Raw genomic sequence first — 15261 nt, 5'->3', positions numbered from 1 at the left:
ACTTCGGTCCGTTCAGTCCATTCTATGAAAGATATGCCAATTGGCCGCAGGCTAAAGGAACATATTTTGAACGCTCATGTTTACTCTAGCCATATACGAGGGTTGTTTAAAAAATAAGGTTCTCAATTTTTTTCAGGTTTAAGGTATTTTATATTTGAACTGAAAAATACATCGTTGGAAAGCTTAATTTCTTAACTATTTTTCAACATAATCACCAGATTTTTCAACGCATTTTTGTTGACGACTAATCTACTTTTGGTATCCAGCTTCAAAGAAGTCCGCCGCCAGTCCGTGGAGGATTTTCCCTCATCTTATTTGGTGGAGTGTGGTTTTAGCGCCACAAGCGATTTACTCATTAAAAAACGAAATCGATTGGATATAACTAATAGAGGTATAGAGGGGACCTAAGACTGAAATTAACTAAGAGAGTTAGATCCGGACATTAAATTTATTTGTAGCAAGCGTAACTGACTATAATCATGAATTAGGCGTCAAGATATGTGTGTTTTTGTACTCAATTTCAATTGTCACTCGTGTTTTATTATTGTTTTCATTTTAAATTAAAAAAAATAATAAAAAAATTGTGATTTGTAATCATTTTTTAAAATTTGTTTTTTAATAAAAGAAATATTAGCGTTCTTATAATTTACCCCAATATTTCAATTTTGGTCACGGGACCACAACCCGACCAAAACCCATTTCAGTTATAATATATGTATTAGAATAGGTTTTATTTAATTTCATTGGGGGTTTATATGTTTATAGACTTATTACAAAATGAATTAAAAATTTACCTAGTGTTTACTTAAAAAAGATGCCGCTGGGTCATCTGACTTTTGAAAAGACTACGGTGGGGCATGGCATAAAAAAGGCTGAGAAACACTGCTCGAGGGGATAATAAAGATTCATATAAATACCACCCGTGGGGTGCTATTCTGAACCGCTCTCGCGGCCGCATAAAACACTTTATTTCGTAAATTGTGTATGTAAATACACGATATAAATGGCTTTTCTACGGCCGCGAGAGCGCTTGGAATACCAGCCCTGGGAGTATATTTTGTTCATGTTTTACCTATATGTTTTATTGATAATAATAAAAAAATACACAATGAAATAAAAGGCATAAATATTATATAGAGTAAAAGTGTTTATTTTTAGCGCTTTTCGGTTCTTTGTTATGTTAAACATATAACTTAATAGTCCAGTTACCAGTCTGACGATGTCGGTCACATCAAAACCCAGTCACTAGTTAAAATTATAAATAAAATTGGAATAAAACCAAATATACATAATTTATTTTTATAGTTAAAATTTTGTTACACGACGAAATGTCAGATGAAAAACTCAATATAATAAATAATTTATATGTAAATGTAACTGTTTTTTAATGTATGCTATAGGAACTTTAACATATCTATATAATATTAAAAAAATACAGAACATTGCGTTTTAGAAGATGGTTGCTTCTATATATTTTTTTAAAAAGTTCCAGCGGAAACGGAACATTTTATGTGTTTAAAATTGAATCATAATTTGTCATAGTTAACAAGTACAGGTAAACGTCATTTTGCGCCGGTTCGATTTACGCCGATTTACAATTACGCCGGTCAGTGCCGGCGTGGGATTCCCCGGTGCGGCCGACACCAGACGACAGTAGGCGCCGCGATTCGAATAGCAGACACACTTTTACACGTTGTTCTATTATATTACCGTGTACGCGAGCAGCCTATTGTGTGAGTGAAATTGTTTCCGAGTTAGTTTTTATGTTTTTAAGAAAAATAAAAAGGTACGATTATTTTTTTTGTTTTATTATTATTAAAATTAAAAGAATATTAAAATGATTGTAGTTTATGCTATGATTCTGCAAAAAAGGAAGCAACAATCAAAGCAAATAAAATTTGATGCTGTTTTCACAAAAGTGTGTGAATTTAATTTAGTACCGACGAACTAGTGAGTTAGTATTTATTATAAAAAATCATTATTTATATCAAGAGATTATAATTTATTTTGGAGACGAATTAAAACTGTATTTTTTAAATACATATATAATTTATTTTGAATATATATAGGGTATGTATTAAAAAAACCATGTAAGGTTGTTCTTAGAATTTGACACGGAACCCAACCCTATATCTTCCATTATATTTGTGTTTATTTTACGCCGGTGTCTCTCGGAACAGATCCCCGGCGGAATAATAAATGATAGTACCGCTTTTTTTATCAATTTTAGTCAGAGTTAAAAAACTCCATTTTCCCTTCAATCTATGTATATAAAAATTTAGGTTCCGAATGTTTGTGGCCACAAATCTCGGAAAGAAATCAATGGATTGACTCAATTGTTATGCAGAACATTGCTTTTTTATATTCTACAGCACAGTCGCAGCAAATCAAGATATTAAATTATACAATGTAACTCAGTAAATGTATACTTGCTAGATCAATTTTATTTTCTCCCCTAATAATTAATATCAGACAAAGCCACGGTGAAGCGTGGCTGGGTTCAGCTAGTTAAATATAAAGGAATGACAAAAATATAAATATGAAAGATCTTAGAACAATTAACCATAGTCAACAAATCACAAAATCAGTTGCTCCGAAAAACGGAAAACGGAACCGCGGCCGAAACTCGTTTAATTGGCCGAAACCTTAATATGTGGACCCAATGTAGGGAGTACCGTTTTACCCACCGTTAAACTACTGGGAGATTTACTCAATTCTGACCTATCTTTTGACGCTCAAATTAGTAGAACGATAAGTTCATGCTGAGACAAATTAAATGCATACGCAAAAATTTGCCGGTTGATGCCGCCCGTTAATTAATAAATGCGTTTGTAGTGTCTAGAGTCGATTATTGTAATGGTATCTATGCAGGTCTACCAATGAACAAAATGACTCGCCTACAATCTGTGTTGAATGCCGCAGCGAGACTTCGGGAACTACACTGGCTACGTTTTCCACAGAGGGTCGAATACAAACTTTGTTGGCTTATGTATAAGTCACTGCACAACTCTGCTCCGGAATATCTAAAGGAACTATGCATTCCAGATGAACTAGCTGACAGGCGTTTTACGCTTAGATCAGCTACGTCTACGGCGAGAGGAAAAGTCATTATACCTCTACGCAAACAGCGCACTAAATTTAGTGAACGCGCATTTGCGGTCGCAGGCCCTATGGCATGGAATGCTCTCCCAGCAGAGGTGGGAGGCTGTGAAAGTGAAGTGATGTTTCGGAAAAAACTAAAAACCCACTTGTTCTCTAAATTATTTGAATAAATCCGTAGCATGTGACAACAAAATAAATTATTTTAATTAAATTACAAATTTAAAAGCTTCAATTAAATTAATTTAACAATAAAATCACTATGTAAAGCGCCCTTGAGGTATTTTATTACGAAAATGGCGCTACATAAGTAATCCATAATAAATAAATAAATATTACTCAGCCTCGTGGTGCGTTGGTGCGTTCGCCAAAAATGTTTGAGGTCCCCAGTTCAATTCACGGTAGGTTTAAAGTGAAATATTTATTTCAAAGGCGTTTGACTGCAATATTTCCCTGTCCTTAAGCATAAGACTGATCACTTAAGATCGGTAAAGGTCATGAAAAGGTATTTTAAATTGAAAAATCAAATAAAATAAAAGGTTTTTGACAGCACCCTTGTATGTAAACATCGCATGATTTTTGTATCAATTACCGTCTTCAAGGAAGTTTTTCATGAAAATTACGCATTTTACGTTATCTAAATTATCGATTCCAATCAGATTCTAGTAGATTTACATAATTGCAATCATTTTAACCCTTACGCTGCTACGCAGTTTTTCAAGAATCTGATCAGAAATCTTATTATTAATACATTTAAAAAATATTTTATCGAATACGTTGTTTTCCAAACACACTACTGTTTTAAAAATTAATAGCAATTCCAAGAAAAATCTTCCATTTCATAAATATCTAATTCAAGCCCAATGGAGTGAGCAAGATAGACAATTCGTGCCGAAAATATACCATTTTCGTACAGCGGTTGTAAACCCTTTCTTAATTGAAAATAAAAACAAACAAAACTGATCTCGTACTGCAATCTCAAGGCGCATTGTTATTATTGAAACGAAATAATTATGATAGTTTTTTTGTTGATTGCGGGGCAAAGTGCTCTGTTATATATTATCAAACCTACCACTTCCATCAATGCATCTAAACAAAAATTGAGTAAAATATATCTTGAAATTTGTTGCAACAGAGAGGGAAAACATTTTTGCAAGGGAATATGGAAGTCTAGGCATTTACAGGACTTATGATCTGTCATTTGCTGGTTTAAATCACCACTTTACACAGTGCGAAATATTCACTATTCTGGGTATGTTTACACATCCACATTCATGATTACTTTTACATTACCTCAACTCTTCCATCTGTTGACTTTTGCAAACTAAAAGAGCTAAAACCTTTATTGATGTCGGTGAGTTTCATCTGGATAAACTATTTCACCTCTTAGGTAATGCCTACAAATACTTTAAATTTTTCATGCAAGTTATTTTAATCAACAATATTTTGAGTATGTCCAAATGTTTGTAGGGAGTTATTTAGATTGAAACTTAAAGGTAACCGGTAAATTTACTAAGAAGTGATATTATTTCTTGGTAGTTGTTATAATATAATTTTAATTTGAAAAAAATAATGTTTTTGTACAACTGTCTCACAAATTGATATCACTTCTAAGAAAAATATTCCGTTACACTAATAGCTAGTTCACGCATAATTGATTGAGCGAGATAGACAACAGTTGCCGAAATTACAAACAGCTGAGGTAAATTACATATTTTTTACATTTATATATATTTTTAATCTTACTTTGTTACTCTAACTAACAATTTAACTCTGCAAAGCGTCCTTTTTATTATGAATAAATTTACAAAATATATCATACAAAATGATAACAGATAGTGAAAGTGATAAAGAAGTTCAGTCATATCACTCCACTACTTCGGGAACTACACTGGCTACGTTTTCCACAGAGGGTCGAATACAAACTCTGCTGGCTTATGTATAAGTCACTGCACAACTCTGCTCTGGAATATCTAAGGGAACTATTCATTCCAGATGAACTAGCTGACAGGCGTCTCACGCTTAGATCAGCTTCGTCTACGGCGAGAGGAAAAGTTATTATACCTCTACGCAAACAGCGCACTAAATTTAGTGAACGCGCATTTGCGGTTGCAGGCCCTATGGCATGGAATGCTCTCCCAGCAGAGGTGCGAGGCTGTGAAAGTGAAGTGATGTTTCGGAAAAAAACTAAAAACCCACTTGTTCTCTACTAAATCATCTGAATAAATCCGTAGCATGTGGCAACAAAATAAATTATTTTAATTAAATTACAAATTTAAAAGCTTCAATTAAATTAATTTAAGAATAAAATCACTATGTAAAGCGCCCTTGAGGTATTTTATTACGAAAATGGCGCTATATAAGTTATCCATAATAATAATAATAAAAAAGAAATAATAGTACCTCGCTGAGAAACTCGGAGGCTTAGCAGCTCAACCTATTCCGAAAGTGAATAAGACAATAACGATATTTTTTTAAGTGATAGTGATAATAATTTATAATATGACTCTTACGAAGAGCACGAAATCGAAGAAGCTTTTTCTGAAGTATTTTTGGATCAATATCGAGCTGATATACCTCATTTACGTTTTGTTTGTAGAATAGTTTGTAGAATAGAGTTTGTATAGTAATAATTACGTTTTGTTAGTAGAGTAATAATTACTACCTAATGAACAGCTAAAACATTTTGATTTAACATTACTGTGGGTACCCATTATAATAAATTAACAAATGATTGTTTTAATATTCAAACGTCCTAATTGACAAGGATTAGGTGCCATGGTGAATTATTTTTATGTTTTATGGCTCTTTACTTATTTGTTTATATTCTTAATTATGGGGTTTTCCGGTTATATAGGGACCTCACTAGATAAGAGTTATTATATTAAAGGTAAAGTATTTAATTAGTTATTCATTACGGAAGTACATCAATATTTTCGTAATCACTGAATCGGGTTTAAAAGCGGGGAAAACACCAAATATAATTATTTTCCTCAAATATCATATAAGTGATTAAAAATCTAAACTATTAACATAGATTTATTTTTTCACTGTTTTTGGAATGTAAAAAAGTTCACTGTTTCAGGTCCCGACTAGCTAGAAGTTTCCTGTGTTTAGTCGTTTCTCTTTTCTTAAAAGCACTTCAAATTTAAACATCATAAGTAAATTTATAATGAGGATGTTTAGTGGTTTAAAAAAAATAATTTTTTTTTTCAATTTTTTTGTATCGTATTATCAGCGCTACGGTCTTTTAAAGTTTTGTATTTCTGACATTAATCCGCGTGTGACGTCGCAAGTTCTCTTCCGCTTCTTCTCGGTTAGTTCTGTTGATTGGTCCATTGACGATTAGCAAACCGGAAATCTTACACAACCCTCTTATCATTGGTTGATTCATATGAACAAGTGACGTCGTTCAAAGTTGTTCGTTTTCATTAAAATATTTTAATACTTATATATTTTATACATTCATTTTCAAGAAACTTTGCTGCACAATTTAATGCTTAAATTTTTACTGCGCGTAAGAAAACATTTTTTGTATTAAAATTTTCGTAGGGCTGAAATAGGTACGAAACTAAATAATAACCCGTCGAATAAGTAATTTGTATGTTTTGAAAATGTTTTATACCACTGACGGTTAATTGCAACAAGCAGTTCCCGAATTCATTTACCCTTTTGGGGATTATGACGTCAGCATCAGTCTAGTTAGAACTTTATGATAGGGATTAACAACAACGATATATCGTTGTTTAGCAGTATAAGGGTTAATATATATTATTTATTTATTTTAAAGAAACAAACAGTCAACAATGATAAAGTAACATTAAAAAAATACAGTTTAAAGACAGACCAGCAAAGTTTCTAAATAAGAATCATACATATTATTAAATTGTGCTACAACAAAAGGGTGTGTTTATGTGCATTTGTATGAGAGTAAGCGTAGATGTGTGTTTATGTGTATTAGTGTAGGAGTAAGTGTTCAGGTGTGTCCCAGATAGCAATTTAAACTTGCCTCAAGCTTGTATCAAGTTTGAAGTATCAAGAGTTCAAGCTTGACCCAAGTTTGAGATTGCAACTCTGTAAACTTGAGGCAAGTTTAAAGCAAACTTCCTAGTTACCATCCAACAAACTTGCATGATGTTTGTTTTTTACAAAAAAAAACAAACATCATGCAAGTTTGGATTTATTTAGCAAAAAAAAAAAACAAAAAACAAAAACAAAAAATGCAAAAAAAAAGAAAAAAAACAAAAAAACAAGATAAAACAAAAAAAGGAAAAAAACAAAAAACACGACGCTTCTTAAAAATATTAAATAAAATATCTTGTTACTCAGTATATTTATTTTGAATAAATAATAAAAATTACGGGCTATTTTTGCCAAGAAAGTCAGATGATGTGATGTCAGATGATGTGATGTCAAATAATTCATGTCAATTGACTGGAGATCAGAGTCCGGTGCATTCTTTTCAACTCTGAAACAAATGAATAAAACTATTTTATGACTTACTAGCTTTTCGACTAGCGAGATTTCTTATGGTAAAAAGTATCCGACATTCAAATCAAAATTTGTTGCAACGGAGGAAAACATTTTGGGAAGGAAATATGGAAGTCGAGGTATTTACTGGGCTTATGTACTGTCATTATCTGGTTGAAATGGCCACTTTACAAACTGTGTAACATTAAGCGTTCTGCCTATGTTTAAACATCTTCATTTCCTCAACTCTTCCATCTGTTAACTTTTGTGAAGTATAAGAGCCTCTGAAGTTAAAGTATTTGTTTATTATATAGATATATTATCAACAGCCTTTTCGTTCTGTAAATAAAACATAATTTAATCAATTCAATTCAATAAAAGTACAGTGTTTGTGATATTTAATAATTAATCAGTTTAAACTATTGTAAGCACTATGCAGTGGATGAGATATTAATATCATACTTACTTTTAAAGAGCTCTGACAAGATGGTTTTGTCGAGTGACAGTCCAACAAAAACTCATTTTTAATGTTTTTTCCTCAGTGGCATATCAATAGTTTATCCTTTAAACTGAGTATTAACACTTCGACAATATTAAAAGTTTTAAAATCGCCGGAAAAACGTCCAATGATAAATGCGTAATTAAGAACCGCGCATTATAAATGACATGTAACCCACGGACAAAAACGGTGAAATATACAATTTTTCTATGACTTTGATAGTATTGCCAATCTGAATGTTGTTTGGAATTAACCACTTTTTTGGATATTTGTCATGCACTAATTTGATTCGGCGGCCTTCGTGGTGTAGCGGTTAAGGCGTTTGGCTCACACATGGAAGGTTCTGGGTTCGATTCCTGGTGAGAACACAAAAATTAAATGTGATTTTTCTTAAGGCTGGGTGTACCGTGTTGTAATTCACCACTGTAATTGGGCCTCACGGCATTTTGTGGTGCTAAAAAAAAATCAGTGTGGTAGAAAAGTCCTGGGATTAAATATAACAGTTTAAATAAAAAAAGGAATTCTCTCCATATTTTTATGTATATGGCAATGTGTTGATCATCGCTATATGACTTTCGGATTATGAAAACCATTCTTGACATAACAAGATTCCAGCAAGTTTTGTCAAAACTTGTCTCTTCAAATTTTACATAACAATATTCCAGCAACTTTTGATAAAAACTTGTCGCGTCAAATTTTCCTTTTCAACCTTCCATCAATCTTAAATCAAGTTTGTACCAAGTTTCCCTGCCATCTGGGGTGTAAGTGTGAGCATCATTAAATAGTTAGTGGGATCGTATCGCAGCCAGAAATAACGAGTCTTAATTTATTATAAATTAAGGGGCATGTAAAATATATCTATAGATAAAAAAAAGCATTACATTATGCCGATATTATAATGGTATTGTCACAAAAATGACTTCTTTTTATGTGGCAACCGTCCCAAATGAGTTTTTTTAGAACTCCTGGGAGTATAATATCTTGTTCGTGTATTATAATATGGTTTATTGATAGTAAAAAATGTATAAAAAAACCGAAGACATTAAGATTAGGAAAAAGAATATTTTTGGCAAAATACATTTTGAACAAAGTCGTTGAAGTTTTTATTTCCTTATTAATATAAAGATGTCGCTAGTAGGACTAAATTTAAGTTCATAATATGGTAAAAATTACGACATAATCAGATTAATTTGCAAATTATTGGTGATAAAGTTTATTTTTTTACAGGTAAAATGTATAGTAAATGTAATGTATTACTAATCTAAATTATATTAACATTATCCTGGAAGCTTTAAAATATGTCACTTTTGGCTGATTGTGCAGGGATTGAAGTTTCTTATTTATTTAATGAGGAAGTTCTGAGGTTTAAAAAATAAAATGTTAATATACTATGGTCCTTAAAATGTAACATGATTAAAATGAAGTAACGTCAAAGGAGTTATTTACATTGACACACGAAAAATCATTTGTATTTGGCGTGTTAATTTTTTTTCATACAATGCTTGTACCATAAATCAACAACCTTAAAACTTAAAGAAATCTAAAATAAACATAATTATTAACGACGTTCTTACAAGGTTACATTATTTCACAAAAACGTTAGAGATGGGACAAATTGATCAATGTAAATTGATCGAATAAAAACATAATTTATTTGATGTTGTTCATGAAAAAAGTATAAACGTCTCATTTTGGTGAATAATTGTGTCAAACACATTATTATAGGCTTGTTTTTGCGTTTTTCATATCAATTTTCGGAAACGGAGTTTCATGATTGCATGAAATAACTGATAAAAACGATTTGATCAGTGATCAGTAATTTCTCATTACTAATGAAATTGGTTTGATAGCTGTCATACTAATCAAGCTATATTTTAAGGACTATAGATTCATAAACTATATTTAGGGTTACAATGTTCATAAACATATGTCTCTGATACATCTTACTTTAAGGTCACCTAATTTAATAATTACGGGAGATGTTTTAAAAAAATCTATATACATTAATAATAAAGAACTATTTGGAATTAAACATAAAAAACTATTTAAAAAATAATCACAGCATTCTAGGCACAAAATACCGCGATGTTCCATGCACATTGCACGCCGCGCGCTGTGACAGTTCTATAAAGCTAGGGTTTCCTAGGACAGCGGTGCCCGTTTTTTAACGACCGTAGTGAACGGTGATGCAGTGGACAGCCATCGTAAAAGTGATTAGAGAGTGGTTTCCTAGGAAAACGGTGTTAAATGGTGTTGATAACACCGTTTTCCTAGAAAACCACACTCTAGTCACCTCTACGACGGCTGTCCACTGCATCATCGTTCACTACGGCCGTTAAAATACGGGCACCGCTGTCCTAGGAAACCCTAGCTTAAAGCTAGGGTTTATTATGAGAGACGTGTGTTATGAATCTAAGGTTAAATTAAATTAAATAAAATTAAAAAAAATATATGAATCAGCGTTATGATTATTTAAAGTTTTGTATTTCCGAAATTACTCCGCTTGAGGTTTCAAGTTCTCTTTCATGTCTTTTCGATCAGTACTGCTAATTAATACGTTGACGGTAAGTAAACCGGAAACCTTCGACAACCTTATCATTAGTCGATTCATATGAACTAGTGATGTCATTCAAATTCTTCTTCTTCGTCTTTTCCACATCCGCTCCTAAGTGGAGCGTGTGGACATCACCAGTTGTCTCCAGGAGACCCTATCGCCAGCCAGCATTTTTACCTCTTCCCACGTCAATCCGCCCCTTAATTCCGCCGAATAAAGTGTAAAGATCGTCGTTGACGGCCTTCCAGGAGAGCGTGAGCCCGCAGGTTTAAAGAAGAGGCCACTTTGGTTTAGGTTCGCTTCAAGACGCTCGTTTTAGGAGGCTGCTGCGTCCGTTCTTGGACTTCAATGTTGGTTATAAAATCGAACCACCTTATACCTAATATTCTTCTTAAGTACTTACTCTCACAACTCAGAAGTTTGGTGTTTTGAGCTTTGGTAAGGTGCCAAGATTCGTACCCATATCGGAGTACTGGCATTATACAAGAGTTGAATAATCGGCATTTCGTTTTGACTGAGTAGAGACTTGAGTTCCAGACAACACGCATCATGTTAAAAGTTGCTCCACCAATTCCTAGGCGGATTGCGAGCTCTTTTGCGAGCAAGTATTTAAAGCTGTCAACTTTCTCAATCCTCTGCCCATTATTATAGAGAGGTTGATTAGGGTCAGGACAGGATTGGTTGCACACAATCTGAGTCTTTTTTGTATTAATATTAAGAAGACCCAGAGGAGTTGAGTTTTTCCTTCATTCAAATTAGTTCGCTTTAATTCTAATTTTTTTTTCGCACATGTTTAAGAAACTTTGCTGTATAATTTAATGTGGAAAAAAAAACGAATTTCCCGTAGAGCTGAACTTTTTCAATTAACTCATTTCCTTATTTTAGTGACGTGTGTACCTCTTTACCTAAATGCCTCACTGTTCTTGATATTAAATTTTAATATAAAATGTAATGGTAACAAAAGTTTATTTACATATTACAAAAGAGATCAAGATCATTTTAGAGAAGTTAATATCGAAGTCTAGGCATCTACAGGGCTTATGACCTGCCATTGGATGGTTTAAGTGGCCACATTACACACTGTGTAACATTCACCATTCTGTCCGTATTTGAACATCTAGATTTCTTCAATTCTTTCATCTGTTGAAGAGCTGAAACCTTTATTCATGCGGGTGATATTTATCTAATTGAAATATTTAACTTACATACTAGGCAACGCCTGAATTTTTTTTTTTTTTTTTCTGTTTTTCTCTCTCACCCTCTCACTCGCATTAATAAAGTTTTAACTTCACAAACATCAATAGATAAAAGATGTTCAAATATGGGCAGAATGGCGAATGTTACATAGCGTGTAAAGTGGCCACTTAAACCAGCCGATGGAGGTCATAAGCCCTGTAGATGCCCAGACTTATTACCTTCTCTAAAATGTTCTTGATTTTTGTTGTAATATGTTAATATTTACAGCTCCCACGGAGTTAAATCCAGTTCTTGTCTACTGTCTTCATGTAAATTTGGACAAACTCAAAATATTATTGACAAAAGTTTATATTAGTTTTTAAGACGTTTGAACTAACTCAATGAAGCATTAATAAATTAATTATATCTCGTTGCATGTGCGTGAGGCGTGACGTCACTATTAATGACAAACTATAGTAATTATATTATGTTATAACCCTTATCTATCCATGGAAAATATCTACTTTTTCAAAAGCCGCGTCTTCAAAACTATTCGCTAGATGTCTCTAATGCATGGACACGCGCAGTTTCCGACCGTTATAATTTAACCACTACCACACTCGACTCTCGAGCTCGGGTCTCGGGTCTTGAAAGCGGAGAATGGAAGACGAGTCTTTCTTATTTCAAAAACCCGATCGAATCGTACACAATACGAGCCACCACGCTCCCCTGGTATGTCTGTCGCAGGCGTTTAAGGCGTTAGCGCGCGCGAGTGACGAGGACAGAATCATGACCCGAATGGGGACTGTGCACAGTGCTGTACTTCAGTTGGGCGATAAATAGTATACAGATTTTTGACACATGATGAAAAAAGACGCGTTTTCTACTTTTGTATTTTCGTTATTATTTCATAATCAGAAATAACAATTTAAAAATCTGAAGGAGTATATAATGGAGTTTTAGAAGTTAATTTAGAAATCTACACCAAAAACGGAAAATTAGTTATTGATGCCAAAATAAACTGTAATAAAAATCTACCTACCTAAATAATAGCGTAATTCAAAACCGTCTCTAAACCTTGAAAAAACATATTTCAATTATACTACTTGACACCGCAAACTAAGAATTCTCCACTGAGTAGGTAAAGCATAATTAGAAATCTCACAATTATTTTTTTATAGTTTTTCCCAAGTATCTCAGTAACTCATTCAATGGAGATTTCTAAGTTTTCTTCTAATAGCCTCAAATTACACCCAGTTTTCATAAATATCAATAAAAAAGTTTAGTAATACAGGAAATTTTATACAAAAAATGTTAACTCAAACGCGCTAAAAATTATAACATCGATTTGCATAGAAAATGTAAGAAAAAAATATAAAAATGAACTACTTTGAACTACGTCACAATTTCTTGCTAATCAACGAATCAACTACGGCGTTGGATAGATTTCCGGTTTCCAGGAAGCCAACTCATCAGTCAAGTCAACTCACCAGTCAAGTCAACTTACCGACGACAACTATTAGTATCGTCACGGGCGGAGTAATTTTAAAATTGCAAAACATTAAAATATCATAGCAATGATTTATGATTTTTATTTATAACTTCCTCATTGTTACTATAAGATACCTACTTCTGATTTTTAATTATTACTAGTCAAAAGAACTGGGACCCAATAAGGACAATTTACACAAAAAACTTAATTATTATTAATTCATTTCATGTCCGTCATTTTCAATCAATAGTATCTAAAATTTGTGAATTATTTAAGGTATTACTCAATTTATGTCAATTATTTTTCTTATACTTTTTTTACCTATCAACGCAATATGTCGATTATCTATATCATTATGGATTAAATAAAGCCAGATCAAAGATTTTTGGAATTAACATAACCAACGTTATAAACATTTCTTATCCCTAGAAAATAGTTCTTTAAATTCAACAGAATGATTATTAATAATGCTTAAAGCAAACTTTTAATAAACAAAATAAATAAATGTTTGCGTTCATTTATTTCCCTAAATATTTTAAGGCAATTTTATTTTAGCCGTAAACAAACTGTATTGGTTAATGAAACAAATTTGTTAAAGGGCAGAATTCAAACTTTGGACCCCTACTTCGGAAACTGTGACACTACTCACGGGACTACAGCCCATCTCAAAATTAATTTAGTTTCTTACCCATCTGAAATTTCTGACTTACGACTAAACGCGGATTTTATTTCTAGCAAATCGAGTATTTAGTGTAAATAATATAACGAAATACAAACAGTAGCTAACTAATTACATTCACGGAATGATGTATTTTTTACGTATTTATAAAATACGAATACGAAACAGACGTGTATATTTATTTCATAAAAAATTTAATTATTTTGCAATCACGCACAAACAACTTCATTTTGAAAAAATCATAGTTAAATAATTGTTGCGTTTTCGTCAAAATGGATAAAAAAATAACAGCAGACAACCCATTTTGCCAATTTTTACTAAAACGCAACCATTATTATGCATAACTTCAATCATAAGTTTTTTTATGCAACTAGCGAGTAGAAAAGTTTGTAATATTTATAATATAAGTAATATTATAAATTACATTGTTTTGTTTTTTATTTTATTAATAAAACATAATATATATATAGTAGATAATATACTCCCAGAAGTTCCCAAACCATAAAAAAAATTCATTCGGAACCGTATATAAAAAGAAAACATTTTTGTGACAATACATAATTTCATACATAGTACATAGTGAATACATCCGAAATAGTAAGAAAACATAATATAAGAAACATAAAACACAGTACTTTACACCATCTATATAAATGACATTAATAACTATCACTATAAAAAAGATTTGAGAAATATTTTTTAATTGCGACACTTTTAAATTTGCTATTCGACTTTTCGCGTTTTAGCTCACCGGGCAGTTTATTAAATCCGGAATGGCTAATATTTTCTAGAAACCTTTTGCCAAACTTTGTTGAGCAAAACTTAGATACATGAAGATTCCCTGAGTGACGTGTATTGTAGTTGTGAATATCATGACCAAATATATATAATAATTTATGGTTACCACCATTGTTAAATATTTTGTCTCAGAATGGATTAGGCCTGGATAACTTAAAGAATAATGAATAAATAAACACAGAATGTCCGAAACATGCCGCTCAAAAACTAATTTCAAATTCGATTTTATTGTTGCAAATATGCTTTTTATTAAAATCCTTTTATTTCGTCTTGAACGTTAAAAATGATTTATTTTATCATTTGCGTACCTGTTATTTTTTTACGAATTATGTTTTATATATCATATTGCACTACGAGCCGAAATAAATAATATTATTATTATAGATTCACTTTTTTCCAAAACTTGAATTTTTTTAGATAATTGCATCGAAAAATACAAAATTGATTTTATCGTAAAACATTTTTTTTAATCGGGCAAAATGAATGCTGCCGCC

General features: G+C 32.1%; 1 protein-coding gene across 1 annotated transcript in view; it reads right to left on the bottom strand.

The window, feature by feature from the left end:
• The window catches only part of LOC148279715 (organic cation transporter protein-like), a 126482-nt gene that overhangs the window by 17849 nt on the left and 93372 nt on the right, over positions 1–15261 (bottom strand). The gene's annotated exons all lie outside the window — the stretch shown is intronic.

This window comes from Micrasema longulum, unplaced genomic scaffold (assembly GCF_059751315.1).
Source record: "Micrasema longulum isolate JH-2025_06_02 unplaced genomic scaffold, ASM5975131v1 h1tg000678l, whole genome shotgun sequence".
In the NCBI taxonomy this organism is placed as follows: domain Eukaryota; kingdom Metazoa; phylum Arthropoda; class Insecta; order Trichoptera; family Brachycentridae; genus Micrasema; species Micrasema longulum.
The sequence above is the reverse complement of the archived record's forward strand: the minus strand, read 5'-3'. Positions and strand labels throughout refer to the sequence as shown.